The 15,633-nt window shown below is 44.7% G+C and overlaps 1 protein-coding gene across 2 annotated transcripts in view; it reads right to left on the reverse strand.

Annotated features, from left to right (window-relative positions):
* Nucleotides 1-12,390, reverse strand: part of gli3 (GLI family zinc finger 3) — a 99,949-nt gene extending 87,559 nt beyond the window's left edge. The window contains exon 1 of one of the 2 annotated variants that reach the window (XM_080489562.1): nucleotides 11,956-12,390. The gene's annotated coding sequence lies outside the window, so the exon portion shown is untranslated. The remainder of the gene's footprint in view (nucleotides 1-11,955) is intronic. The other variant, XM_080489563.1, reaches the window with a different exon arrangement.
* Nucleotides 12,391-15,633: the final 3,243 nt, after the last annotated feature.

Genomic DNA, 15,633 nt, shown 5'->3' on the forward strand with positions numbered 1-15,633 from the left:
AACCCACACGATGTAATCATAATGCTTACACGATGCCTCTTTTGCGCTCGCTCCCCAGTAGATAAGGGGCAAATAAAGCGTGCGCCACAATGGCAGACTTGCTCCTTTTCCCCACAGCTCGCCGCTTATTAGACTCTTTATTTATATATTTTGAGTTTGCGTTTGTTTGCGAGCTACTTGTTTTCAGGGCTGTGACAACTGAGACAGTGGATAATGCTTTCAGCTTTGTTGTTGTGGTGGCTAAGTCATCGTATTTGTTTGAAGGGGTGCTTTTCCTTATTCTTGACAATGACGGAAACATGCTTGGTCAGCTATTTTCTGAATCTCAAAGCAAACAATGCATCCTAAAACATCAGCAAAAAGGGTATTTAGAGTCGTGGGGGGGTGGGGGTGGGGGGGGGGGGGTCATTCATTCCAACATGCAAAAACTTTCTGTGTTCCTTGAACTTTCAAAGGTTTGCATCTACAGAGTGGCTCGAAATCAAGCTTCCTGTACAGTGAACTCCTGGCTAAGTTTTCCAGTCGAGCAACTAAATGGCAGATTCTGTAAAGCACCAGAGAATGGGATCTGTATCCTGTCAGAGGGCCTCTCAACTCCAGTGAAAACACTTCTGTGTTTGTGGAGGGATTCTTCATGCGAGGCTTTAGAAAAGCTCTCCGCACCATGCCACAACCAACAACAACATCCTCCGCTGTGCCTTGGCGGAGAACATGTTACAACTGTGGGCTGTGCTGCCTGAGAGCACACTTCATATGTAAAACTTGTGTGCATGCGTGTGTGAACATGGCACGGGGAGAACGAGGAAATGTTTGGTTTGAGAGCGCGCAAGATTGTGTGTGTGTGTGTGTGTGTGTGTATGTGTGTGTGTGTGTGTGTGTGTGTATGTGTAGGAGTAGATGCAACAGCTGCTCTATATGGTTTTCAGCGTGCAAGTGCAATCACTGTGTGCAAAACATAAATAAGAGAGACGACCCAGGGGAGGGGATGAGTGGAGCAAGAGAAATTCCTGCACTGATGAGACCCTCACACACCTCTCTCCCCCTCTGCCTCCCTCTCTCGCTCAGATAGATGGCCCTGTGGAAATGTAGTGGCAGCAGCTATGGCTTTGACAGAAGGTCTGCGACTCTGTGCTGTGCAATACACCCCACTTATCCTCTACACCTGAGACAGAACTATATAACAAAGCGTGGCGCCGAATGAGGTGACCTGCACAGCTACAGGTTTCTGTTAAACTGCGCTGGCCACTCGGCCTTGAAGCTCCTTTTCGCCGAGCTTCAGTTGCTCATTTTGTACGTATTCCTCTCTCCTTTCTCCTCCGTCTCTCTATCTTGCTTTCTTTTCCTTCATTCCACTGTGTCACTGGAATAAGTGTTGGAGTGGAATGAGTCAGTGCCGCTCTATGATTAATGACTGGCTCTGGCGTCTCCGGGGCCGAGCGCTAAAAACAGCCAGGGGGCAGTGCGATAATGCACAATAATAAAGCCAGCAGACAATCAGCCAGGCAAAGCAAGGCCTATTAGCTCGCCCCATCAGGACGGCTAAGTGAGAAATTAGCCCTTCCCGAGCGCCGCCACAATTCATCAAGTGCTGCCCCTGAATCCCCCCTCAAGAAGTCATAATGTTTACTTAAAGACCGGCCCCGATGCCCCAGCGGCGAGCTTTATTGGCTCTTATTAATTCCCGTTCTGGCCCTTGCAGCCTTGCCATTTAAACCGAATTAAAGGGGTGAAAATTGGATGAGATGAAGTTGTCTTGCTGTTTGGTTCTCGCGTGATAAAGCCAGACCTAAACCGAGTGAGACTTGAAAAAAATAAGGAGGAAGGGCAAACGCATCAGGATGTGAAGGAATGCTGAATGAAGCTGTCCTGAAACGTGCCACAGTCAGTCAGAGGAATGCAGGGTGAGAGGAGGCGAAGGGAGAGAAAATGAAGAAGAAAGTTGCTTTAAAGCTCGACTTCCTGTTTGGATGGGAGTGGATCCAAAAGGGTAGCACTGGGTCAAACATTCCACACATGCAGAAAAAGATGATTTTGTTGTATCTTCACATTCCTCTTATCTTCTATCAGAAGGCCAGAGGAATACCTTAAAATGAGGTCACTCTATCAGCACTTCCACCGTGAATTCACATGTCAGTGATGGATGGGAGGTTTTAAGAGACTGACAGACTCTGCTTGCTGAAAGTCACAATTTTCTGCATTTCTTTGAAATCGCAAGCCCCTCTTTCCAATTAAGAGACTTCTACAGTTTCATTAGGTCTGTAGGCAAGGTTTGATTCCAGGACGAGAGCTTCCAGAGTGGAGTTTCCATGTTGTCCCTGTGCCTGCCTGAGGCACCTGCTGATATTGAGAGAGACCAAGTGACTCTGGTTAAACAAATATCTCTTCAAGATCCCTTTCAATATACTTGTGGCAGTCATATGTGAAATTGTTGTGCGATCTGTCCGTCAAGTAATTGGAGTCATCTGGGACTCTGTTTTTGTTAATGACTTACCTGGGTAGCCTATAAAATCTAATAGATGTATCGAATCAGGGAATAAAAAGTGGATGCAGCTCTGATTGTACTTTTTTTTTTTCTAAAGTTGCTGTATCCAAAGATTTCCAAGCCTCGTGTTACAGTATTCGGATACACTGAACCCCACGCTAGTCTGATAAGTGAGGCATACAAGTTAGGAGTCTTTTCTATGCGAGTCTGTGTTTCAGGATTGGCGGCAGGTGAGTGTGCTCTATAGAGGAATACAGAGTATAGCACAGCGGAGGTGCGAGATCAAAGACAGCCGAGGCTCACAGGGAGTCCCAGAGACTTCGAGCTCCCTGACGGCTCTCCCCTTGGCAGCGTAGGGGGAGACAACTCTCTCCCTTCACTTTCATATCAGCCACAGAGCCCCCCCATCCCTCTGCACTGGCTCCTAGGCTCCACACACGCACTCACGCAGCCAGTCTCAAGAGGATTTAGCAGTGCTGCCAAGCCTGTATCCCACCTACAGCAACACCCCTACACACACACACACACACACACACACACACACACACACACACACACACACACACACACACACACACACACTGTTGCTCATCAGAAACCAATACATCAAAAACACACAGATGAATATTTTGGATTTTGAAAGGTCTGAGTTCGGAGGAAACTCTCAGCCCAGTGGAAAAGAGACTCGTGGAATTCAAATACAATATCATAACACGGAAGGCTGGAATGAGATGCCGAAACAGTGGAGCCGTGCATTCGTCAGAAAAAAGAAGAAGAAGAAAAAAGAAAAAAAAACTTCCTATAAACTCCAAAGAGCACAGTCACAAAATGGCCCCCTTAAAATCCCCGGCATATAGAGCAAGGAACAAGACTGTCATTAGACAGGCAGCTCCCTGAGGCCCGCCAACTTCATTCTGAGGAAGCCAAACATCTGGGGGTATTTACTTGTTTCAGCTGTTAGCAACCCCACCTCAAATAAATCTGGGAGCTGTAATGCCATTGCTCAGGACAGCTCCTAAACAAACACGCTTGCCGACTCACTCACTCTCTCACTCACACGCTCAAGCGTCTCAGCCAGAGTCGTCCCCGGCAAACACGGGGCAAAAAAAAAATGTAAAATCTGTGAGAAGAAGGAGGAGGCGGAGGAGGAGGAGGAGAAGGAGGAGGCCTTAATTGGAGTATTTGACGGGTGCCTGGGGTTAATTGGGAAGCATGGAGAGCAGCTGGCTCCACGGTGGAAGTTGAGGCAGGGATAATAAGTTCACCCTTTGCAGGAGAGACAGTTAGTGATGAATCAGATCAGAGGAACGGTGTACTGTAATCATCCCCACATCTCCCCTCCTCCACCTTGCGCTCCTGACAAGCAGAGACAACCTGGCTCGCAGCTACGCAATCTGGCACCTATCACACAGGACTGGCAGTCGCAGGGAGGAGATCACCCAGCAACGCTTCTCACACACACACACACACACACACACACACACACACACACACACACACACACACACTCACTGTGGAGTGCGGTTCATTCAGCTAATCACTCACACACACAATCGTTCTTACCTCTAGGATACGGAACCTAGTTTATCAGTTCGCCGGTCGATGTATGTAAATCTCTCCAACAATGTGTGTTCTAATGGCTTATTACCCCACGTTAGCTGGTTTGCATTGATCTCTATGCCAGAGGGAGATGGGGAAACTAGAGCAGTTCACTGCTTATATGTACCAAGCAGGGCTATAATCACATTCCAGCTTGTTTCAATAAAAGACAAACATTAACATAAACCATCCCAAACACACTAAAACCTTCACCCCCGCTCAGTCCGTGCAAGGGAGAGCAGGGGAAAAAACTTTCCTGGATTACAGGGTAATCAGAGCCATATGGGATGGGTCTGCATAACTTTGCGTCTCTCTCGCGCTCCCTCTGTCTCCGAGGCATATAGATTGTGTTTGTCTTTCTAAATGAGAAAACTATTTGCTCCAGAGGAGAAAAATGTTCAGCCAGTTTATATGAAAAAAGAAAAAAGAAGAAGAAGAAGAAAGAAAGAGATTGGAGAAGCAGAAAAGAGGTTTAGTTATAACACCAAACTGAGTTCTTTCTGCTGGGAGGGTTGAGGGAGCATTTGGAGGCTGAAGGAAGCCCAGGTAGAGTCATAGGCAGTAATGGGAGGAGACAGGGACTTAGGGCGCCACACAAAAGCCAGGCTTTATAAATAATTCCAAAAGCTAACAGGATCCCTTGTATGTGTGAATCTGTGAAATACATTCACACATGAGTGCACACACACATACACACACAAACCCCTGCCACCAGGGGGAATAGGTTATTCACACAGCTCCACTGGGGCTGTTGTGAGTCGGACCTGCCCAGATTGGTAAATGTGGGTGAATATCGTTCTTGCATAGATGATGCAAAAGAGAAAAAAAGTCTCAGAAAAAAAAACAAAAAGAAAAAACTGAGTGGGGCAATTTTTTGGTACAAGCGCACATGCACACGCACACACACTTTTATAGACTCACACACTCACTCACTCATAATGCAGGGCAGCAAAGCACACCGGAGACCTGTCTTGTAAATCTCTTTGTGAAAGCAGCTTTGGGGGGTAGACAGGGGCTTACATACTGAGCCCTGAGGTAGAGCCACAGACTCCACTCCCTCTAACCCCCCCATGGTCTTTCTCCTTCTCCCACACACATACTCTGCTCCCTCATGTTCTCTTTTCCCCACTTTCTATCTCCCACTCATTTCCCCCTCTTTTCTTGCTCTTCTTCCACCCTTTCATTTGCTCCATTCTTTTCTCGCCTCTCCTCTCTCCTCCCCTCAGTCCTCGCCCGGGCTCCAGAGCTCCGGTCCTCAGCCCCGCAGGCTCCCGTTGGTGCTGCGGTGACTAATGTCCTGCCTTCGCTCAGACAATGAGTTTGAGACTGAGCCGGGAAAGTGTTGAGGAGGGAAAAAGACTCTAGCACCTTTTGACAAATGGGACCCTTCGCACTCCCGTGCCCACTGAGGGAGGCTTTACAATGTTGCGCTCCAAGCTCCACGTCCTCCGAGGGACGGCTGCGACCCGCAGAGCCGCGACCGGGGGGGAACATAATGAATTCTTTGGGAAGTCTAACCTGGCTTTCTTCATGAATAAGATATATTTCCAAAGCATGTCGACCCCTCTTAATAAAAACACCAGTCTGGCAGGAATAGCCGAAGCCGTTTTAGGGCCCCATGTACACGTTAATATTTCTGTTTCTCTATAAATTTTCTCAGGCCTATTTTTTTCCAGGCCTGTCACTGAAAGGCCAGCCCTACCATTTCCCTGGAAGACAGAGGAGCCATGATGACAAACTGTCATAAAAAATAAATAAATAAATTTAAAAAAAGCAACTGGAGTACCTCTCTTTCAAGGAACCCAAACTCTTGGATGCTCTCTCCTCTTCCTCACACACCCTACCCCCCAAGTAACCCTGAAAGGAAACTGGGCTTTGTCTGAGGAGCAAAGGAGAGGAGGAACCCCCCCCCCACCCCACGCACACACACACACACACACACACAACCCACCGCCTGCCCGCCCGCCCCTCAACCCTACCTCCCCTCCCCGAATCCTGTTCCTCACTCCCTGCGGAGTATTGTTAAAACACAGCCCCCTCTCTTTCCGTGGCCCGGGCTCTTAAAACAGCGTGCTTTGCATGAGAAAAAACGATTAGTCTTCAAATGTTGCGCTGTCAAAGGAGGGCTCTTTCAGGTTGGGGCAGAAATTTGCTCAGATAGTAGAGTCCCCCCCCCCCCCCCCCCTTTTGTTTTTCCAAGATGAGGCATTATTAGAGCAGGGGTCTGTTAGCATTCATTACTGAATAGAACACACGAAAGAGGTTTATATGGCAGCTCCCCCCCCACCACCACCACCACCACCACCACCACGCACCCTTCTTTTCCAACTTGCCCTGAAGTCCATAGCAGACGGAAATGAAGGGGCAGAATAGGGGAAGAGGTACTCATCCAAACATGTTTGGAGAGCAAAGAGAATGCCCAGGCCTGTGCTTCTTTCAGGTATTAACCTTGGGATTTACATTTGACATTCAAACAAAAGACACCTCCTTGACCTCCACTCCAGGATGCAGCAAGACTCGGGGATAACACCCACTGAAAGACAACTCTGAGCAGCATGGGACTGCAAACACATGGGGTTAAGCGTTATTGTGTGACAACACATAACTTAATCATCGCCATGTGGCCAGTTTTGTATGGAAAGTGCACACTTAGACTGTCTTTTTAAGTTCAATAATTATGGCAAAAAAAAAAAAAAAAGCTGTTATAAAAAAAAACAAAAAAAAACATGCCTCTGCATTGGTGCTTTGGAGGAGCCAGGCTTCACACTTCAAGAAACGGGTATGTGACAGATCATTGTTCACGGCGAGAGGCCAGTTCATCTGTCTCCCTATCACCACCCCGGACAAGAAAGCGCAGACCCCCTCACGGATGCCACAACCGGCTCCCATCAATGCTGACACAATGCCACATCTGCAATAACAGTCGCAGCCCCGGGAAACTGTCTCTTTAGGCGCTCAACTTTACACACACACACACACACACACACACACACACACACACACACACACACACACACACACACACACACACACACACACACACACATACACACACACACACACACTCAGAGCCCGCAAACAAATGGGCCTCAAACCGAAGCACTTCACCTCTTGCTGCTATACCTCACACCACAGACCTGAAGACATTTTTACAGCAGCCACAGCAAACAGAGGAGGGGATTGAGTGGCAGCCACGCGCAGGCGAGACCTGTCCTGTTTGCCGTCAGCCGTGTGTGAAAAGAAAACGCTGGCACACTCTGCGTTCTCGCACACAAGCCTGCCCAGTTGCAATAAATTTGACCACGACCTACAAGGCCCTGTGTTAAGCTGTCAAGCACATATCCATCAATTGTGAATTCAAATCACTTGATTCAAAGTTATGTGACTGTTTTGTTTTATTCTTCTCCCCCCACCCCCCCTCCCTTCTTTTTTCATTGCCGTCTTCATTGCCTCACTCTGGGAGAGTAGTCAACCAGGCTAATTGTCAGGTAGTTTCCAAAAGGCAAAAGCCATGGAAAAAAAAAAAAAAAAAGCAGTGTTCACTTTTTTTTTTAGCTCCACTAAGGCCACTTTGGCACACACTTTTTCCCCCATTTTTTTCTGTCATAATTCAAATTAGGGGAAAAAAAAAAAAAAAAAAAAGTTGCCAATACGATAAAAAAAGAAATAGGACAAAAAGAAGATGGATCAAATTTCAAAGATAGAGGAGACAAGGGGAGCAGTGTGTGCGCGCATGCAATTTCTAGTGTGATGAGTGTTGGTTATGTGGCTGCTTTTGCAGGCTGCTAAAGCACCAAGTCTTTTTAAGATTCCTCAGCGTGAATAATATACATATCTAAAATTGCAGTTTGCTATCTGGAGCCTCTTCATTGCTACTTTTCCCACCGACGCTCATCTTATCCAAAGACATCACCCGGCTTGAAAGGTGCCTTTAGCAGACTCCTTGAAAAGGGGAGAGAGGGTCCCGCTCTGGGACAATGATGGTTGAGGTGGAGGGGGTGCCGGGGGAGCAGGAACACATAGCATATTAAATCTGCTGGCGGAGCTGGGTCGTCCACGCACAGAGCCAGAGAGTCAGATCTGAGGCATGCCCTGAAGGGATGGCTGGGCCTGGGGATTAGGAGGCCAAGGAGAAGCCCTCGCACACCCGAAGACCCCTTCTTGTCTCTGCTCGTACGCAAATGCATCCAGACATTTTTGACGCTCCTCAGGTTTGCCATCTTGGGCCCCAAGTTTTCACAAACCACACCAGCGTATGTACTCACATACACACACATGCACACACACGTCTAACCAGCCTTTTTCTCCCCCTCAATCACCTCCTCTGTCTGACTTGTCCTCTTTCTTTCCCCACTGTGTCTGTTTCATTTGATGTCAACATATCAAAGTAGCAAATCATCAAAGTAAGAGATGTCTTTTGGGGGCCATCTATGCAGCTCGATCAGTTTTATGCAAGGGAGGCAACAGCTAATAATAACGCACAGTGATTTTCTCCAAACTTTCACGGGTCAAGTGGCTCCATTGTGGATTCATTTCCTGAAAACAAGCAAACTCCACACACTGCTCATCATTTACAATTCTTCATCATTGTGCGAAGACAATCCAAATAATTCTACAAGCCTAAGTAATACACAAAACCCTCTGTCTTCATGATCTTGGAGAGAATCAACTTCTCATTTGACACTTCTTTGAGAGCTCCAGCTCGCAGCATTAACACAACAACTCTGCTCATTAGAGCTTCTTGCATACAAAACCAATAACAGGTATTCTCCCAGCAGGGTGTTAAAAAAAAAAAAAAAAAAAGGCCCGAGGACAGAAGCTGCGAATGCAAGGCCCTACAAAGAAGGAGCGAGCCATACCTCAAAAGCTAATAGCATGTCATCTCCCCGCATTAACATGACAGCCCCTATTCTGCCGGGTCACCGGGTCACAGGTGTCCCGGGCCAGCGCTTCTATGCATAATGTTGCTAAAAAGGAGTACGTAAAGTTGAGATAAAACAGTACGCCGCTGCTATCTGACGGACGGATTCCTGCAGAGCGAAGCGTTATCCGCTTGTTCCTCTACGCGTGGAAGTTGAAGAAGCACAGAGCAGCAGTGATACATCTTTCCTGGCTACAGTAAGCGCATGGCTTCGAGTTGTGCATCTCATTCCAGCAGATTAGCATCTTAAACACTGCTGCATTCATCCCTGCTGCTGCATCATAATGAGACAAAGTCCTTTTCTGGTAAAGGTGCACCAGTGTCGAATGAGCATCAACCTTGGATTTTACTTTTAGTCAAAAAGTCCATGTGGAAATGACATTATTTAGAGTACACACTGAGTATAATTTATAATTGCGCTCCCACAATTTTATCACATGACCTTTAGTCAACAGAAATTATTCTAGACGTGTACTAACGTCTACATTTTAGGGTAAAAATATAAATCCAACCAGCAATCACATACAACATAATATAGAAGAATATTAAATCATTCATATAGGCATTTTTTTTTAGATATTAGCTGTGCAATTTACATTAATCACAGCTAATCACCCTATTTCATGGAGCCTAGTCATTTTTTCATTGCATAAAAAAAGATAATGTGTAATTGTGGCCTGAACATATGAAATAATGTTGGGTTTTTTTAAATGGCAAATGCTGATATAGAATGTTAAAAAGGCCAAATTAAAGAATAGAAAATGCTTACCCTATTTTTAATTCCCCTATAATTAAAATCAAAGATAGAATTATCCCAAAACTGTCATTCTAAAATTTATCAACAGGCCTGAATTTGTATGATTTAAGGCCTTATCTTTTTGGGATTTTTTTAAATTTTATTTTAGTGAACACAGGACTTTTGGCAGTGATAAATTTCCCGCTGTAAGCCCTGCACTTGTTATTTTGTTATTATGACTAAAACAGAGGAAATATTAAATGACAGTTTATGTGACAGTCCCTCTTTTTATTTTATTAGACAAGTGTAACCAAGACCTGCAAAAACTCTGCTCAAAGCCAAATCCACCGGCAAAGATGAATGATGGAGCAAGCTCATAAAAATAGCTGAAAGGAGATTTTTATCTGCGCGAACTCGTGCTGTTAAACATCTCATTTGGTGTGTGTTCAACTCGCTCCTCCGTCTCAAGGCGGCCAGACCCCCGTTAATAATTTGCCATGTGTCAAAAAAAGGAGGATTTGAGCTGCACCGCATGGCTGAGCACCTCGGACCCTCGTCGTCTAGATGAAACCCGAGAGCAGACAAGCAGATAAAATGTGGAACAGCTGGCGAGGACAGGAGGGAAAGTTTCAAACAAATATCTGCACATGTGGAGACTGGGAGGGGGGGGTTGGGGGGGCTCACAGACGTTTTCATGTCCGGACCCCCAAAATGAACACACATATTTATGTTTCCAATTTTTTTTTTCTTTCTCCCACCTTGTCCATGGGAAAGTTTATTTTTATGCTGCACTTTATTTTATTTTTTGAAGCAAACCATATTATAATAGAGTAACACTCTTTTTAAAATCTAATAAATCCAAAAGAAGAGAAGTTCAGAAGATTTACACCTATTCTCTTTTTCCTGGGACCCCTTAACACTCCTCACATGGACCCCCACAGGGCCACAGACCCCACTGTAATGGCCTGAAATTTCTCTGAGCACATGCTCATACCTTAAAAACACACTAAAATGCATGCTTAAACGTTTCTTTTTAAGATGAGCCACCTAAATTCACGATTTTTTTTTTTTTAATAATGCATATGATGCTTTCAGGAGCACTAATGAAAGAAATGTATTTATTCAGATTTGCAGATGTTGAGAATTTTGCAAAAATAATATAACTGCACAGAGAGGAAAAACAAATAACTCGGTGTAATCTGCCACAGATTACATTTGCAAAAAAAAAAAAACATATGTGATTATGCACTGCAGAAAATTCATGGATGTCCTATTCTTTTTAAAAACCTGAAACTTTGGGATTGGGAAAAAAAGCATGGATTTTTTTTTTTTTTTTTTTTAGTAAATAGCAAATGTTTGGCAGTGTGAACAGTGAACATGTCTGAATGTTTAAAAAAAAAAAAAAAAAAGGTCAAGAGTCAGGCGCAGGTTTAGTTTGAAAATAAATTCAGAGTGACTGGACAAGCTCACATGCATCCAGTCTCTGAGCGCCTCGGTGAGTCTGCGGGGCTCTAACAGGATAAAGCGAATCAATAACAGACACTGAAATATGATCACACATGCACATAAATATGCACGACCCCCCACCCCACCCCCCACCCCCTCCACGGCACACCACACCCCCACGCGCGCGTTTCTGGAGGAGGTAAAACTCCCAATGAAGTTTTGCAGAAGTTCATAAAGTTACCAAACTCTCCAAAGTGGATTACGCGGCGTTTTTATTCAAAGTCTGTTTTCAAAATACGCAAAACGGAGAACGAGGAGTAAAACAAAACCCGTTTTACGCATGGATGCCAAACTTTTACGCAACTTTCATGACCAGTTATTAAAAATCTGCACATCTGTCTGTGGGATACTTGTTAAGTGTGCCATCCGGGGGAGGGTTCGTAACAACCAAGGCTTATTTCACAGGGAATAAATCACGTCCAGGCCAAGTGCAGCACTCTCTTGAGTTTTAGATTTTCTTTTTTTTTTTTAGGGATCCCAGTTTGAGGCTCTTTCATGCGAGTGGAGCTGCACTTAATCCACTTCATCTGAACTTGTTTGAATCCCGACGTTTTGAAATATGAAACCTCCTTTTTTTGTTGTCGTTTCTTGCACCGCAAAGTCTGGCCAGACTCCTCTAAAACTTTAACTGAAAGAAGACAAACAATAGAGCGCCGCATGATCCACAAAGTGTATTTCGCGTAAAGTGCGCGTTTACACCAGATTACTTACTTCTTTCTTGGAGGTTTTTCCTTTGACTTTTTGCGTGTCTTCTCAGAAAAATTGAAAAAAATATATATGTTCTTCTTTCTTCTTCTCTTCCTCAGTGGCAGATGTGCCTCTGGAGTTGCCTGGGACTTTCTTTCTTTCTTTCTTTTTTTTTTTTTACGCTGCAACTCCAACTCCAAAACGGCGCTGCCAGAGTTTTTCCTCTTGTCCGTCTTTCTCCTTCTCACAGTTTGCTGTGTTCAACCAGCGCCGGACTAACACCATGAGCCTGCCGATAATATCTGCCGATAGCAGACCGCAGATGTGCGTTAAAAACAACATAGGCGTCAGAGAAGCGCGTGAAGAGTTGTTAATGCATTTAGTGCGTTTTTTCGAGAAAGAGAGAGAGAGAGGGCGAAGTGTGGGACTCCAGCTGCTCCTTCCCTCGCTTGACTCCTCCCTTCGGATTGCTCCCTCCTTTACTCACTGCCTCCCTCCTTTTTTAAAAAAATAAAAAATCTGCACCCCTCTTTTCTTTCTTCCTTGCCTACTTTTTTCTTCCTTTCTTTTCTTTGCCTTTTTTTACGCACTTTTTAAAAGAAAAGGCGCACAAACCGACGTCTGGCTGAGCTTTGTTTGTTTTACCACACAGACAAGTGAAAGCACATCCAGGTTAAGCAAGGACGACTGAAGTTTAAGAACAAATTGTTCAATATTTCTGCAATTCACGTGAAAGACAACAGCTTACTTGTTTGCAGCTTGGCTGATATAAAGGGAAAAAAAACACACGAGCCTTGTTCCATCTTATAGAACCACATCTTATTATTTAACGGTTTTCGTCATCACTTTTCACATATAAGTTTTTTTTAAATCTTATAATTACAGTGCTGTGCTAAAGCTGTTGTCACGTGTAATATGATGTTACTTGTCCATATATACACACTATATTGAGTAGGAGAGGAATACAACCCAAAACTACAGCCAGTCTTTATTGAGGAATGACAAGGGCTCCTGAAAGTGGTGGTGTGGCATCCAGAGTCCTGATCTGAACATCATCAAGCCTCTTTGAGTTTGTCTAAAGAAGGAAAAGGATCCGAACCAGACTACAATCTCTGTTTACTTCTCCAAGACATTTAAAAAAAAAATCTCCCATTTCCTTCACAAACTGTGTCGAAGTGCAATGAGAGTGACGCTGCTCAAGAGGCACCAAATACTGATTTCTTCCCTGTTGATTCACTTCGCTTTCTGCATTAAATAATGAAAATAAACTGAAGAAGTGTCTATTCAGCTTTAGAAAGTTAGTGCAGTGATCTTAGATTTGGCTGTCGTCTTAACACAGGATACCCACGCTCGGCAAAGCTTAACCAATCAAACAGAACAAAATAAACTTTTCTTTTGAAAGCGCTCTTGAAGCCAAACAAAAACCTAAACTGACACGAGCCTCAATATTTGAACGATCTGGTCGAACCTTGCTGTGTTTTTTTTTTGTTTTTGTTTATTTTAACAAATAAATCAGGTGATTCATTGCCAACCCAAACTGAAATCATGGTGACTTCAGGGTGTAAAACAGTAGTCTGGACTCTAGTGTTGAGAGTGCTACCTAATGCTGGGTGAAGCCCTCCTGTAGGGTGAGGTGTGATCAATATACATAATCAATATACAGGGAAATGATGTGGTAAAAGAGGTCTTTAGGGTGCAGTCGCAATCAATGAAGAGGTGGGAGATAAAATCACCCATTAATCGTTTACCTTGGATTTTTAGTGTGTGTGTGTGTGTGTGTGTGTGTGTGTGTGTGTGTGTGTGTGTGTGTGTGTGTGTGTGTGTGTGTGTGTGTGTGTGTGTGTGTGTGTGTGTGTGTGTGTGGCCGAGAGGTCAGGTCCGTCAAAGCGCAGTGTGTCTATTCATCCTGATCTAATCAGCCACTGTGGCAAATGAAGAAATCAGCATAATGTGATTGACTGGAAAAGAAGAATTTTTTGCCTTTAAGAGGACGTTTTGGAGCCACTTCCTCTCATTATGCTGATAAAGTCGACATCGACTAATTACCATCTCAATCAATCAGGACCTGGGATCTCCTGTCAGAACTGTCAACGTCTTTGTCGTCGTTAGAAGCGTTTGATTCGGACTTTGTCAGAGTGTGAAGATGGATTTCACATGTCAGAATAGAGCGAGATGGCAACACAACTGTAAAGTGTAAGTGTGTGTAGATGCAATTTTTATCCAATAAGGGACAGAAACTTTTACTTCAAATGAAGAATATATGAAAATGGTTGAGATCAGGAGTTTGCAAAATATGTGCATGAAAGCGTCGTACACATAATAAGGCAGAAGTGGTCTAAATCCATGTCAATAAAGAGAAAACGCTCGTGGCTCCATGAAACGGGGCTGAGAGAGGAGACAGTTAAAGGCGGTCTGTAAGACACGACTAATTCTCCTGTCAGTTTGTCAGACGGTGCTCATCTGGCCCGGACTACACAGAGATAAAGTCCTTGTTATGAATCTCTCAAAGAGAATCCGAGGAACGTGGTAGAGGTGGTAGTAGTAGTAGGGAAAGGGCGGGAGTGGAGGGTGAGTGTGGGGGAGAAGGGTTGGGGTGGAGGGCGGGGGAAGGGGGGGGCGGGGGGGGTGAGGCGGTGGAGAACAAGAGGGTAAAGAAGGAGGGAGGAGGTACACATGGGCATCAGTGGGGTTAGCGGCTCCCGAAAGTATTTCATCAAAGAGGGCCAGGATCCTGGGGATTGAGATTCTGCCTGGAGGCAAGTAACCAATGGTCTCCCAAGAACATATTCCAAAGTAGGACTCGCAGAGCCAAAGCACACATCAAAAGCACCTCTGTAGCCAAAGCGATTCTGGAGGAGAAAGAAAGGGGTTCAGGTCCCTTCTTGGCCCCCTTTAAGCCCCAGATCTCACCCCAATTAAGAAGGAACTACTGTTTGTTCCAGACCCCGAGATGTACAGACAGGGAGGCACACTCACTAAGGTGGAGACACACACGATAACCAGCCACTTTCCCCTCACACCTCCGCCACAACTCTTTCACTAAATCTCCTGCTGATTTCTTTCAGATGGGGACCGGCAGACGAAGCGTGTTTCCAGTTTCAGATGATCTCACTGAGATATTATGTCGTGCCCGGTTTGTCCATGTATGTTACACGAGGAACAGTAAATCAATACTTGGCAGATTGTTGTGTAGGCATTTGGATTTTTGCCTTTAATTCCCCGCCGCTGGACAGATGTCACTGTGAAATGGATACAGCAGAATAAGCATATTATATCCACACAGATGTGACTGCTCGGACTGCACTGGCTGCGAGGAGCAGAGGCATGACAGATGCTTGAGTGTTTTCCACTGCAGAGACAGGGAAGCTTTTTAAGGGATATCTGAAGTCTCTTTAGTTACAAACACAGTGCAGGAGAAATGGATGGTTTTCATATTGGAACTAACTACAGAGTAAAAAATACTCGATAGAAAATAAAAGTCCAAATCGTACTTATTGACTGAAAGTCACTGAGTGTTAAATATGGAAAATATGAAGGAAAGATCATTGGAATTAAATGCTATTTGGGGTCATTGTAGTTTAGAGGAGTTATTCAGATAGGCAATTGTACCTACATTTAACCATTTACACCCTTAAAACTCTACTTTGTGAGTTTTTAATCATAATTTTAATCAATATTCATTTTTATTCTCTATTTTGTATT

This window comes from Lipophrys pholis, assembly GCF_963383615.2.
Source record: "Lipophrys pholis genome assembly, chromosome: 20".
Classification (NCBI taxonomy): Eukaryota; Metazoa; Chordata; class Actinopteri; order Blenniiformes; family Blenniidae; genus Lipophrys; species Lipophrys pholis.